General features: G+C 42.6%; 1 pseudogene; it reads left to right on the top strand.

The window, feature by feature from the left end:
* The window catches only part of LOC102185452, an 85,783-nt pseudogene that overhangs the window by 32,476 nt on the left and 40,131 nt on the right, over window positions 1–13,176 (top strand).

Raw genomic sequence — 13,176 nt, forward strand, 5'->3', positions numbered from 1 at the left:
GCCTCAGAGTAGGTAGGTAGTGGTCCTAAGAAGTTGTTAGTCTAATAGGGTAATGAATATTAAAAAGAATAACTATTGTTAATGACATAATGTGAATAATTTGATGGACATTTTCCAGCCCATTCATAAACCCATCAAGCTAATGACATGTGAGTTCACTGAACTACTTAGGGGGTGATTTGTAGATTTCAGTATCCATAAAAACCACCCGAAGTATTTGTTAAAAATCACAGTTACTTGCCCCACTCTAGAGTTTGTGATTGAGATGGTCTTTGAACCGTAATTTAAACCATCCAGACCTCAGGATATGTTTTCACCTAAGGTGCCTGCAACATAGTCCATCAGAATTACAATCACACTAATTACAGAATTGCAGGCACTTCAGAAGAAATCATACAGAAGTGCTCTGGAGAAGGCCTTATGTGGCAGCAACTTCTGAACATGCTTCTGCTAAAGTCTTTAGCATATCATATAACTCAGAAGCAGGGCTCCTCACAATGGTGTGAAAACATTAGAGAAACTCCAGAGTTATCCATCTTCATCCTGGGGGACTGGCCTCCTGTCTGGTCCAGAATTTAAATGCCCTTGGCTTCCCTGGTGGCTCCGTGGTTAAAGCGTCTGCTGCAGTGCAGAAGACCTGGGTTCGATCCCTGGGTTGGGAAGATCCCCTGGAGAAGGAAATGGCAACCCATTCCAGTATTCTTGCCTGGAGAATCCCATGGATGGAGGAGCCTGGTGCGCTATAGTCCATGGGGTCGCAAAGAGTCGGCTACGACTGAGCGACTTCACTCTCACTCTGTATCCATTCACATGTGAGTGATGCCTTTGTGCCCTGATCACACAGGGATGGTGAGCTGCTCTCCATTAACCACAGACACCCCCATCTGCGTGCTTCACTGTGTGTCGATCAACAGTGCAAGGATGGTGTAACCCTGCCGCCCTTCGTGCCTGTCCTTTTCCCCTCTAGGCCCGGGAAGGCCGGACCACCGTCATGATAGCACACCGACTGTCTACAATCTGAAATGCAGATGTCGTCCCTGGTTTTGACGATGGAATCATTGTGGAGCAAGGAAGCCACAGAGAACTAATGAAGAAGGAAGGGGTCTACTTCAGGCTTGCAGACACGCAGGTATCTGCTTCTTGGGAAGTTTTCCTGTTGTTTTCCCTTTAATATAGTATTCTTTATTTATTAAAATATCACGTAGCTAATGCTGTACTGAGAAATGAGAAGTATCAGAAAGATGCCAAGTATACATCTGAGACTTTAATTCAGAGTCGTTGAAAGAATCTTGAAAGAGAAAGGTGGGGAGGGAAGGAAATAAAAGAAAATGCCAAAAACATTTTGAACTTGTTGTTTAGGACAATGATTCTTAATTGCCTGTTCAAACTAATGGGTCCTTCCCCCAGTAGATTAGGGATGTTCAGAGTAGTGGTCGGGGTAAGAGACTGAGGCCAGGATCTCTGGTAGTTGGGAGAGGTCCTATGAGACCTTAAAGTACTTCCCAGATCATCCTAATGAAGCCAATAGCAAGACTCATGGCTCTTGGAAGTGAATGGTTCAGTGTTTTGTTTTTTGTTTTTGGCTTGCAAGATCTTAGTTCTCTGACTGGGGATCAAACCCTGGGCCCACAGGAGTGAAAGGCCCAAGTTGTAACCTTTGGGCCTCCAGGGAATTCCTGAGTTTGGTTTTCCTTTAAAACAACAACAACTATTCACTCTATTTCCTAAAGCAGGTTCTATTGATAATTATTGATTTGCCTTATTATTGAAATTAGTCATGAGCAATTTTGAAAAATAAATAATTGAAAAATATTTATCCTGCAAACACAATTCTTATATTTGTTAAAGTTAATACATTTGCTTTGATAACTGTAACTAATATGTACATATTTTTGTTATTTTTTTCTTCACATTTCAGATACACATCATCCAAATACTATCATTTTATGTGTCTTCAGCAGTAATTACATTAATGTGTAATAAGCTGCTTGATCATTTCTCTAAAGTTGACTACATGGCTTGTTTCTAGTAATTCTCTATTCTAAATATCGCCCTTTGGGAGCACGTGGCAAGGAGGGGGATAAGGGTGGGTTCCAAAAAAGTTAAGGCAAAAATTTATTTTGTTTTCTGACAAGTAATTTAATTTAACTCCTCTGAGTTTCAGTTTCCACATTTGAAATACAAAACCTACCATGTGAGGCTGCTGCATGGTTAAGAAATAAGCACCTGTTTAGTTCAGTTCAGCCGCTCAGTCATGTCCAACTGTTTGCAACCCCATGGACTGCAGCACGCCAGACCTCCCTGTCCATCACGGACTCCTGGAGCTTATTCTAACTCATGTGCATTGAGTCAGTGATGCCATCCAACCATCTCATGCTCTGTCGTCCCCTTCTCCTTCTGCCTTCAATCTTTCCCAGCATCAGGGTCTTTTCAAATGAGTTAGTTCTTCACATCAGGTAGCCGAAGTATTGGAGTTTCAGCTTTAGCATCAGTCCTTCCAATGAACACTAAGGACTGATTTACTTTAGGATAGACTAGTTTGATCTCCTTGCAGTCCAAGGGACTCTCAAGAGTCTCCTCCAACACCACAGTTCAAAAGCATCAATTCTTCGGTGCTAAGCTTTCTTTATAGTCCAACTCTCACATCCATACATGACTACTAGAAAAACCATAGCCTTGACTAGACAAACCTTTGTTAACAAAGTAATGTCTCTGCTTTTTAATATGCTGTCTAGGTTGGTCATAACTTTTCTTCCAAGGAGCAAGAGTCTTTTAATTTCATGGCTGCAGTCACCATCAACAGTGATTTTGGAGCCCAAAAAAATAAAGTCAGCCACTCTTTCCACTGTTTCCCCATCTATTTGCCATGAAGTGATGGGACCAGATGCCATGGTCCTAGTTTTCTGAATGTTGAACTTTAAGCCAACTTTTTCACTCTCCTCTTTTGCTTTCATCAAGAAGCTCTTCAGTTCTTCTTCACTTTCTGCCATAAGGGTGGTGTCATCTGCATATCTGAGGTTATTGATATTTCTCCCAGCAATCTTGATTCCAGCTTGTGCTTCTTCCAGCCCAGCATTTCTCATGATGTACTCTGCATAGAAGTTAAATAAGCGGGTGACAATATACAGCATTGACATACTCCTTTTCCTATTTGGAACCAGTTTGTTGTTCTATGTCCAGTTATAACTGTTGCTTCCTGACCTGCATATAGGTTTCTCAAGAGGCAGTCAGGTGGTCTGGTATTCCCATCTCTTTCAGAATGTTCCACAGTTTGTTGAAATACAAACAGTCAAAGGCTTTGGCATAGTCAATAAAGCAGAAGGAGATGTTTTTCTGGAACTCTCTAGCTTTTTCAGTGATGGAGTGAATGTTGGCAATTTGATCTCTGGTTCCTCTGCATTTTCTAAATCCACTTTGTACATCTGGAAGTTCATGGTTAACATATTGCTGAAGCGTGGCTTGGAGAATTTTGAGCATTACTTTGCTAGCGTGTGAGATGAGTGTAGTTGTGTGGTAGTTTGAGCATTCTTTGGCATTGCCTTTCTTTGGGATTGGATTGAAAACTGACCTTTTCCAGTCCTGTGGCCACTGCTGAGTTTTCCACATTTGCTGGCATATTGAGCACAGCACTTTCACAGCATCATCTTTCAGGATTTGAAATAACTCAACTGGAATTCTGTCACCTCCGCTAGTTTTGTTCGTAGTGATGAGCACCACCTGAATATACTAGGAAAAAGCACTTTAAAAGGGTGAATTTCATGGTATGTGAATTTTGTCTCAATAAAGCTGTTATATCTTTTTTTTTTTTTTGAAAAGCACCTAACACAAAATAGATCCCTGACAGATGGTAGTTACTGGTTCTAAACTTGAAGGTTACATCCGTCTGGACATACAGCTCAGCATTTTGTTCTTCCACATTTCAGGAAACCAGCTCCAGTGAGAAGAATTTAAAGTCTCTCATGAAAGGCCTGCCATGGGTTTGACTCATCCCATAGTTAGGTGTTCTCTTCATAAAAGCCTGAGGAGTTCCTGACAGTATCAGAACAGCTTTGATGTGGAAACCAGTGAACTTGTAAGTTGTTTTTCAATTATCTTTCATTGTTTGGTTTCGCTGGTGAAGTCTGTAGCCTTGCAAGTACATTGTAGGCACAGAAGATTCCCACCATGAGCCATACCCTTCTTAAAAGAAGGAAATATCCAACAGTAATTGTACTTGTCAAAATTTGAAATCAATTCCAATTAACAATAAATTTTCAATGAAAAGGGATCCCAAAACATAGTCTTTGTGCTTAGATGCTTAAAATTAAAATGAGATATTCCATTCATTTTTGAGATCCAGGGTAATACAAGGCTGGTCTGAAGCAAGAGACCGTAATATTTGCATAATCTATTATGTAGGATTACTTTTGATTGACTATGCTAGGAAACCCAGAGTAATATCAGTTTAAGAAAAATAAGCTTTTATTTCTCTTTCACATCAAAAAAAAAAAAAAAAAACAACAGGTGAGAAACCCAGGGTTACAATGGTAACTCCGCCATGGTTACCATGGACTCAAGCTCGTTTCATATTTATTCTCATTATCCTGGCATGTAGCTTTCATTCTCAGTAATCTAAAATGACTCTGGATGCTCCAGCCATCACATCTATGTTCCATGCAGTAAGAAAAAACAAAGATTTTCCAGACATCTCATACAGTACTTTAAAAAAAAAAAAAAACTATGTCATTGGCCATAACTTGTCCATACTTAACATAACATGTCCATACTTAGCTACAAGGGAAGGTAGAAAACTGAACCTTTTTGCTATATGCATTGCTAGTCTGAGTGAAACTGGAATTCTCTTACTAGGGAAAAAGGACAGAGTAACCAGAAATAGCCAAAGTGTACATTCTTTAATATTTCTCACCTGAAACCTTGGGTTTGTTTTTTTTTTTTTTTTTCAGATCAACATCTTGCACTTTACAATACAAATTTTTACACAAATCTCATGTTTACAGTACAAAAGGCAAAGGACCTCAAGAGAAGTAACTGGGATGTTATTGATTCAAGTTAACAGAAGCTTTTATAATAGAAAGGGAACACATTCCAAGAAAAGATATTTTATGATTTTAAGAAACGATTTAGGAGTGTATTTTGATGTTATTCCCTGATAGCTCAGTTGGTAAAGAATCTGCCTGCAGTGCAGGAGACCCTGGTTCGATTCCTGGGTCAGGAAGATCCCCTGCAGAAGGGAAAACGTACCCACTCCAGTATTCTTACCTGGATAGTCCCATGGACAGAGGAGCCTGGTGGGCTACATCCAGTCCAAAAAGTCACAAAAGAGTTAGACTTGCCTTAGCAACTAAACAACAATTAATAAAAGCTGAGCGTATTTTACCCCTTGTGTAGGTCTGAAGAAACTGATCCTACTGAGAGTTCACTGCATCTGTTTTTCTCTGCCCACGATGATATTCACCACAGAGACAAGAAGGGCTCTTTTAGCAGTCTCAATCTTGGTGTATTTATGGAAAGAGAATAACATTGTATATTGTGCTGCTGTATTATTATAAGTAAGATAGTCAGTTTCTCCCTTTTCGGCTGTGAAGTATTTGCTTCTCATTTTCTCATTTGTCTGGATAGTTACACTGTTACATCTTTAGGGTCTGGTATTTTAGAGGAGCACTTCTCTTGGAGAAATGCAAAGAGGGGTAGGCAGAAAATGCTGCAATCAATACGACTGTCCTCGGTGCCATCATAGAGGGATAAACGGTGTGCCCAGGGAGAAGGGGAGATTAAATCTGATTAAAATGACTGTTTGCTTGTGAAAAGCAGCCTGAGCTCCTTTCTCAGGCTGGAGGCCAGCTCTAAAAGATAGGGCTAACGAGGGAGGAAAAAAACCCCTAAAAATGCAGAGGAGAGGGGTGGTTTGAAAGCAAAGGGCTGAATAGAAACTATTCCTATGTTCTCTATTTCATAGAGACACAATTGTAACCTATTTAAACAGCTGTAAGGCCATGGGATTCCTTAGGCACATATGGTATCTAGTTTACTGTAAAAACACCTCTATAATCAAAATATTCTCCTTTTAATTTATTTATTTATTTTTTTTTTTTGGTCACCCCACACTCCAGTACTCTTGCCTGGAAAGTCCCATGGATGGAGGAGCCTGGTGGGCTACAGTCCATGGGGTCGCTAAGAGTCAGACACAACTGAGCGACTTCACTTTCACTTTTCACTTTCATGCATTGGAGAAGGAAATGGCAACCCACTCCAGTGTTCTTGCCTGGAGAATCCCAGGGATGGGGGAGCCTGGTGGGCTGCCGTCTCTGGGGTCGCACAGAGTCGGACACGACTGAAGCAACTTAGCAGCAGCAACAGCAACACAGCCTGTGGAATCTCAGTTTCCTGACCAGGGATTGAACACAGGCCCTTGGCAGCAAAGGTGCTAAGAGAGTCTTAACCACTGGACTGCCAGGGAATTCCCTAGAATATTCTCCTTTATGTGACTTAAATCCCTCATGCTTGACCAAATGTCAGGCTCAGCACTTGCTGAGAAGCTGGTATGTGCCAGGCATTGGGCCGTTGCTAAGGAGATAAAGTGTTGGTCATTCAGTTAGTCTCTCAGTCGTATCCAACTCTTTGTGACCCCACGGACTGTAATCCACCAGGCTCCTCTGTCCATGGGATTTCCCAGCAAGAGTACTGGAGTGGGTTGCCATTTCCTTCTGCAGGGGATCTTCCTAACCCAGGGATCAAACCCGGGTCTCCTGCATTGCAGGCAGAGTCTTTTCCATCTGAGCCACAGGGAAAGCCAAGACATGAGCCAAGACATCTTAAAACAAAGCCACAGAGACGTGTAAACAAACAAACGGGGGGAAATCAGAAAGCAAGTGAAGCTATGAAGCAGAAGTCTGTAGGGAATGCAGAGCAAAGGCAGTCTGCCCTGCCGTTAGTAGCGGTGAAAGAAAAGGGTGTGGGTACTTTAGTTTTGTGAGTTAGGACACGACACGGATGAGGTGTGCGGCAGGGTTCTGGGGTGAGGAGACCAGGCCCAGGTCCTCAGATGAATCACGGTGCCTTGTGTTGGTGAGGACGCTGAACTCATCTATTCATGGGTCTTACCTTGTGTGACCCCAACATCATGACTTGAATTTTAGGGCATCTGGGGCCCAGATCCCGCTTCCACTCACTTGCTGAGGCTGGGATAGAGAAAGGCTGGTCACACGGCGAGGACTGCTTCTTGGGTGAGGGACTGCCCCGGCTCAGGCTGTGCAGTCCATTTGCTGTCGCTCAGTCACTCGGTCGCGTCCAGCTCTTTGCGACCCCGTGGACTCCAGCATGCTAGGCTCCCCTGTCCCTCACTATCTTCCAGAGTTTGCTCAAACGCATGCCTATTAAGTCAGTGATGCCATCCAACCATCTCATCCTCTGTCGTCCCCTTCCCCTCCTGCCTCCAGTCTTTCCAAGCATCAGGGTCTTTTCCAATGAGTGGACTCTTTGCATCAGGTGGTCAAAGTACCGGAGCTTCAGCTTCAGTCCTTCCAGTGAATATTCAGGGTTGATTTCCTTTAGGATTGACAGGGACATAGTTAGCATCTTGTCACATCCTGTCTGACCCTCCCGTGGTCTGCTGTGGCCTAGGCATTCCCTCTGCCCAACTTGTAAGCTCCTGGAGGGCAGGCCAGGCCCTCTCCGGGTCCATGCTCTGGTGCCTATGGTGTTGCTGCCTGTCCGTCTTGATGTGTGTGTGTTCTAGGACGAATCTGTGCCACCGGTGCCTTTTCTGAAGATCCTGAAACTGAACAAGACAGAGTGGCCCTACTTAGTGGTGGGAACCCTGTGCGCTGTTGCCAACGGGGCGCTCCAGCCGGCCTTCTCGTTCATCTTCTCAGAAATGATAGCGGTGAGTGTGGGAACACCACTGGGTGGCCTGAGTGAAATCACTTAGCCACGAACTCAGTTTTCAAGCCCACCCAGTCCCCTCCGCAGTAAGGCAGCCTCCAGTGAACCTAAGCCAAAGGCTTTCACTCCCTGTGGAGGAAAGCCGCAAGGCAAAAGAAAAAGCCGGCCAGTTACGCTGTCAAGGAAATTGGAAACTGTAAGATCCCTGGAGAAGGACAAGGCTACCCCCTCCAGTAATCCTGCCTGAGAATCCCATGGACAGAGGAGCCTGCCAGGCTACAGTCCATGGGGTTGCAAGAGTCGGACAAGACTTAGCGACTAACCGCCACAAAAGATCTCTGAAGGAGGCGTTCTATTCACTCTCCTCATTCGGGTAACTGGGGTCAGGCCGTGATCCCCACCCTGTTTGTGGAGACAAGATGCTCACCTCACAGGGTGGTTGGGGGGTGGGGGTGGGGGAAGAGTTCACGTCTCAAGGGTTGAAGAGGCCAGGCTCTGGGCTCAGACCGGCCTCGCCATTTAATTGCTGTGCTAAGTCGCTTCAGTCATGTCTGACTCTTTGCAACCCTGTGGAGCCCAGCAGGCCCCTCTGTCCATGGGATTCTCCAGGAAAGAAAACTGGAGTGGGTTGCCATGTCCTCCTTCAGGGCACCGTCCTGACCCAAGGATAGAACTTACGTGTCTTACGTCTCCTGCATCTTTAAATGGGTTCTTTACCATTAGTGCCACCTGGGAAGCCCCCAGTTGCTGTGCGAACTTGGGCAAAGACGTCACCTTGCTGTACCTCAGTTTGTTCATCTGTAAAATGAACCTACCTCCTAGGATGGCTGATGATTAAGAGATGATAAAAACTATACTCCAATAAAAATTTTTAAAAAGAGAAGTGATATAAGTAACGATTAATATGCAGAAAGCATTTAAGAGTCTACCTCAAAGTAAGTATTAAAAAGTGTTATTTACTACCCTCATTGTTCAGTAATCCTTACAAGGCTTGGAGAGGCTGAGACACAGAAGGAAACCTCCTACAATCCAATTGTTAAATTCCCTGAGGGACGTTTATCAGAAGGGATCAGAAATATCTAAGGCTCCATAAAATCCAACATTTATATTTTATGTCCTTAGTTAATCTCTAATGTTATTGGAGAGAATTTTTGTTAGATCTGAATTATTCCCCATCATATAAAGAATTTATTATGCTTCTGAATTGGAAAGTTGGTCTACCATTAAGACCACAAATTTAAAAATAAATGAATTAAGGAGAACCCACCAACTGTTTTTACAGTACAGAATAAAGCAATCCCTGACTCTCTTGCAATTCAAAAACAGTGTGGGCTGTACTTATATGGGGGGGGGGGGTCTCTCCTTGGTGTCAAATGGAGCTTTGGGGATTGAGTAGAAAACAAAATAAACCAGTCCTGCCCCCAAACAGTTTACTTTCTATTGGGACAGACGCATAACACACACACACAAAACAAGTATATTACATGTCACAGGATCGCAGGCATTTTAAAAGCAGTGAGGCAGTGGAGGGGCTGGCAATGGGGGTGCTGTTTCGTGCAGTTTGGTCAGGAGAGACCTCTTTGGGCTGAGGCCCTACAGGATGGGGGGAGGCAGGTGAGGGGCGGAAGAGCTCAGGCAGAGGGAGGAGCAGCTGCAGAAGAAGGGGAATAAACATGACGGTGCAGCCACACAGAGTCCACGTGCAGCGTTCCATCCCATGGCAGTAACCACGCACAGTGAGTCCCCTACATACGAACCTTCAGGTTGCGAACTTGCAAAGGTGCAAACTCACATGCCAGGCCCTGTATGCCAGCTGTTGCACTACTGTACTTTACAGGGTTCTGTACTATAAGATTAAAAATATTTCCTTTATTTTTTGTGTTTGTGTTTTATGTATGCATTATTCGTACAGTAAGTATTATAAACCTGTTACTATGCAGCTGATCGTGTTTGTTGGAGTATCTAGGCTAACTTTGTTGGTTTTACAAAAAAAACAAATAATTTGATTTAAAAATGGATAGAAGACCTTAATAGAAACATTTTTCGAAGATGAGGTACAAATGACCAACAGTGTGTGAAAAGACACTGAGCGAGACTAATCATCAAGCAGATGAAATCAAAATCCCAGGGTTATCACTTGATACTCTTGTTCAGACACTCAGTCATGTCCAGCTTGGCAAGCCCATGGACTGCAGCATGCCAGGCTTCCCTGTCCTTCACTATCTCCAGGAACTTACTTAAACTCATGTCCACTGGGTCCATGCACTGAGTCAGTCCATCGTCCATCCAACTATCTCATCCTCTGTCTCCCTCTTCTCCTGCCCTCAGTCTTTCCCAGCATCAGGGTCTTTTCCAGTGAATCTGCTCTTTGCATCAGATGGCCAAAGTATTGGAGCTTCAGCTTCAGCATCATTCCTTCCAATGAATATTCAGGGTTGATTTCCTTTAGGATTGACTGATTTGACCTTGCTGTCCAAGGGACTCTCAAGAGTCTTCTCCAGCACCATAGTTTGAAAGCATCAATACTTCAGTGCTTAGCCTTCTTTATGGTCCAACTCTCACATCACATCTGTACATGACTATTGGAAAAGCCATAGCTTTGACTATATGGACCTTTGTTGACAAAGTGATATCGCTACTTTTTAATACGCCAAGTTTGTCATAGCTTTTCTTCAAGGAGCAAGTGTCTTTTCATTTCAAGGCTGCAGTCACCATCTGCAGTGATTTTGATGCCCAAGAAAATAGTCTGTCACTGTTTCCATTGTTTCCCCATCTATTGGCCATGAAGTGATGGGACCAGATGCCGTGATCTTAGTTTTTTGAAAGTTGAGTTTCAAGCCAGCTTTTTCATTCTTCTCTTTCATCTTCATCAGGAGGCTCTTTAGGTCCTCTTTGCTGTCTGCCATTAGGGTGGATCTGCATATCTGAGGTTATTGCTGTTTCTCCTGGCAGTCTTGTTTCCAGCTTGTGATTCATCCAGCCTAGCATTTCACATGAGGTACTCTGCATGTAAGTTAAATAAGCAGGGTGACAATATACAGCCTTGACATATTCCTTTCCAATTTTGAACCAGTCCTATGTTCCACGTGTCCATTTCTGACTGTTGCTTCTTGACCTGCATTCAGGTTTCTCAGGAGGCAGGTAAGGTAGTCTGGTATTCCCATGTCTTTAAGAATTTTCCACAGTGTTGTGATACACACAGTTGAAGGCTTTTGCGTAGTCAGTGAAGCAGATGTAGATGTTTTTCTGAAATTCCCTTGCTTTTTCTATGATCCAGCACATATTGGCAATTTTATCTCTGGTTCCTTTGCCTTTTCTAAATCTAGCTTGTATGCCTGGAAGTTCTCGGTTCACGTTCTGTTGATGCCTACCTTGAAGGATTTTGAGTGTTACCTTGCTAGCATGTGAAATGAGTGCAGTTATGTGGTAGTTTGAACTATTCTTTGGCATCGCCCTTCTTTGGGATTGGATTGAAAACTGACCTTTTCCAGTCCTGTGGCCATTGCTGAGTTTTCCAAATTTCCTGGCATATTGAGTGCAGCACTTTAACAGTATCATCCTTTAGGATTTGAAATAGCTCAGCTGGAAGTCCATCACCTCCACTAGCTTTGTTCTTAATAATGCTTCCTAAGGCCCACTTGACTTTACACTCCAGGATGTCTGGCTCTAAGTGAGTGACCACGCCATCGTTATTGTCTGGGTCATTAAGGCCTTTTTTGTATAGTTCTGTGTATTCCTGCCACCTCTTCTTAATCACTTCTGCTAGGTCCATACCATTTCTGTCCTTTATTGTGCCCATCTTTTCATGAAATGTTCCCTTCGTATCTCTAATTTTCTTGAAGAGATATCTAGTCTTTCCTATACTTGTTATGATGGCCATAGTTAAACAACCAAACAGGGGCTAGTGAGGCTGTGGAGAAATCAGAACCCTGTGCTTTGTTGGTGGGAATGTAGAATGATATGCTATGGAAAACGGTGTAGGGATGCTCAAAAAATTTAAAATAGAATAGCTATATGATCTAGCAGTCCCTCTTCTGGATATTTATCTAGAAGAACTGAAATCAAGGTCTTGAGATTTGTACTCCTGTGTTCATTGTAGCCATCTGCACAGTTCCAGAGGTGGAAACAACATAGATGTCCCTTGATGGGGAAATGGATGATTAAAATGTGGTATATACATACCATAGGGTATCATATACTCCTCCTGGAAGAGGGAAATCCTGTCAGATGCTGCAACATGAATTACCTTTGAGGGCATTATACTGGGCAGAATAAGCCAGTCATAGAAGGAGCAGCACTTCATGATTCTAATCATAAAAGGTTCTGAAGTAGTCATATTCTTAGAAGATGAAAGCGGAATGGTGGTCGCCAGGGACTGAAGAAAAGGGGAAAGGGTTGTTAGTAATGAGTATAGAATTTCAGTCACAAGATGGAAAAGTTCTAGAGATGTGTAAAATAGTGTGCATATAGTTAACAGTGCTGTATTGTACACTTAAAAGTTTGCTAAGGTAGAGTTCATGTTGTGTTTTTTACCATAAAAAATAATGAAGAACTTTATCAAAAAGATGCTGTAAAGAATGTAGAAAGATAAATCATAGACTCTGAGAAGACAGAAGTCACACAACCTGCAAATAATTTGTACTAAGAATAGAAAAGTCCTTAAACCAGTAAATAGTGTAAATACACCAGGAGAAAAATGGACAAATGGGACTTCCCTGCTGGTCCAGTGCAAGGGGTGTAGTTTCAGTCCTTGGTTGGGGAACTAAGATCCCACAGGGGCTGGCAGTCAATCAGTCAGTAAGAAAATAAGGCAAAAGATATGAATGGACATATTACAGAAAAGGCAATACATACTGCTAATATTAATAATATGAAGAGATGTTAAACATCATTAATTATCAGAAAACATAAGATGGTAAGAAGATAGCATTTAGCACACATTTGTGGAAATTTTTTAAAGTTCTGATGATACTAAGTATATATTGATTTACTATCTTCTGACTTGGATATTGCTATAATCCTTTTACTAAATCATCTCCATTTACTGCTTGGTTGAGTAGATGTCTTCAGGTAGCTTTCATTTCTTCCCCCAAGAGGAGCTCATTGATTACTCATGTTTGAGAATGTTTACTGCCAGAGTCCAACCCCGGTGGATCCAGGGAATTCGAAGCGGGGATGGAGTCGGCATCCTAGAAAAGAGCTATTTAATTAGAAATATAAAGAGAGATTAGGAAAAAATAGTATAGTAAGAAAATTAGTGGAGAAAAGAGGCTGAATAACTTGGTTTACATGGAA

Source organism: Capra hircus, chromosome 4 (assembly GCF_001704415.2).
Source record: "Capra hircus breed San Clemente chromosome 4, ASM170441v1, whole genome shotgun sequence".
In the NCBI taxonomy this organism is placed as follows: domain Eukaryota; kingdom Metazoa; phylum Chordata; class Mammalia; order Artiodactyla; family Bovidae; genus Capra; species Capra hircus.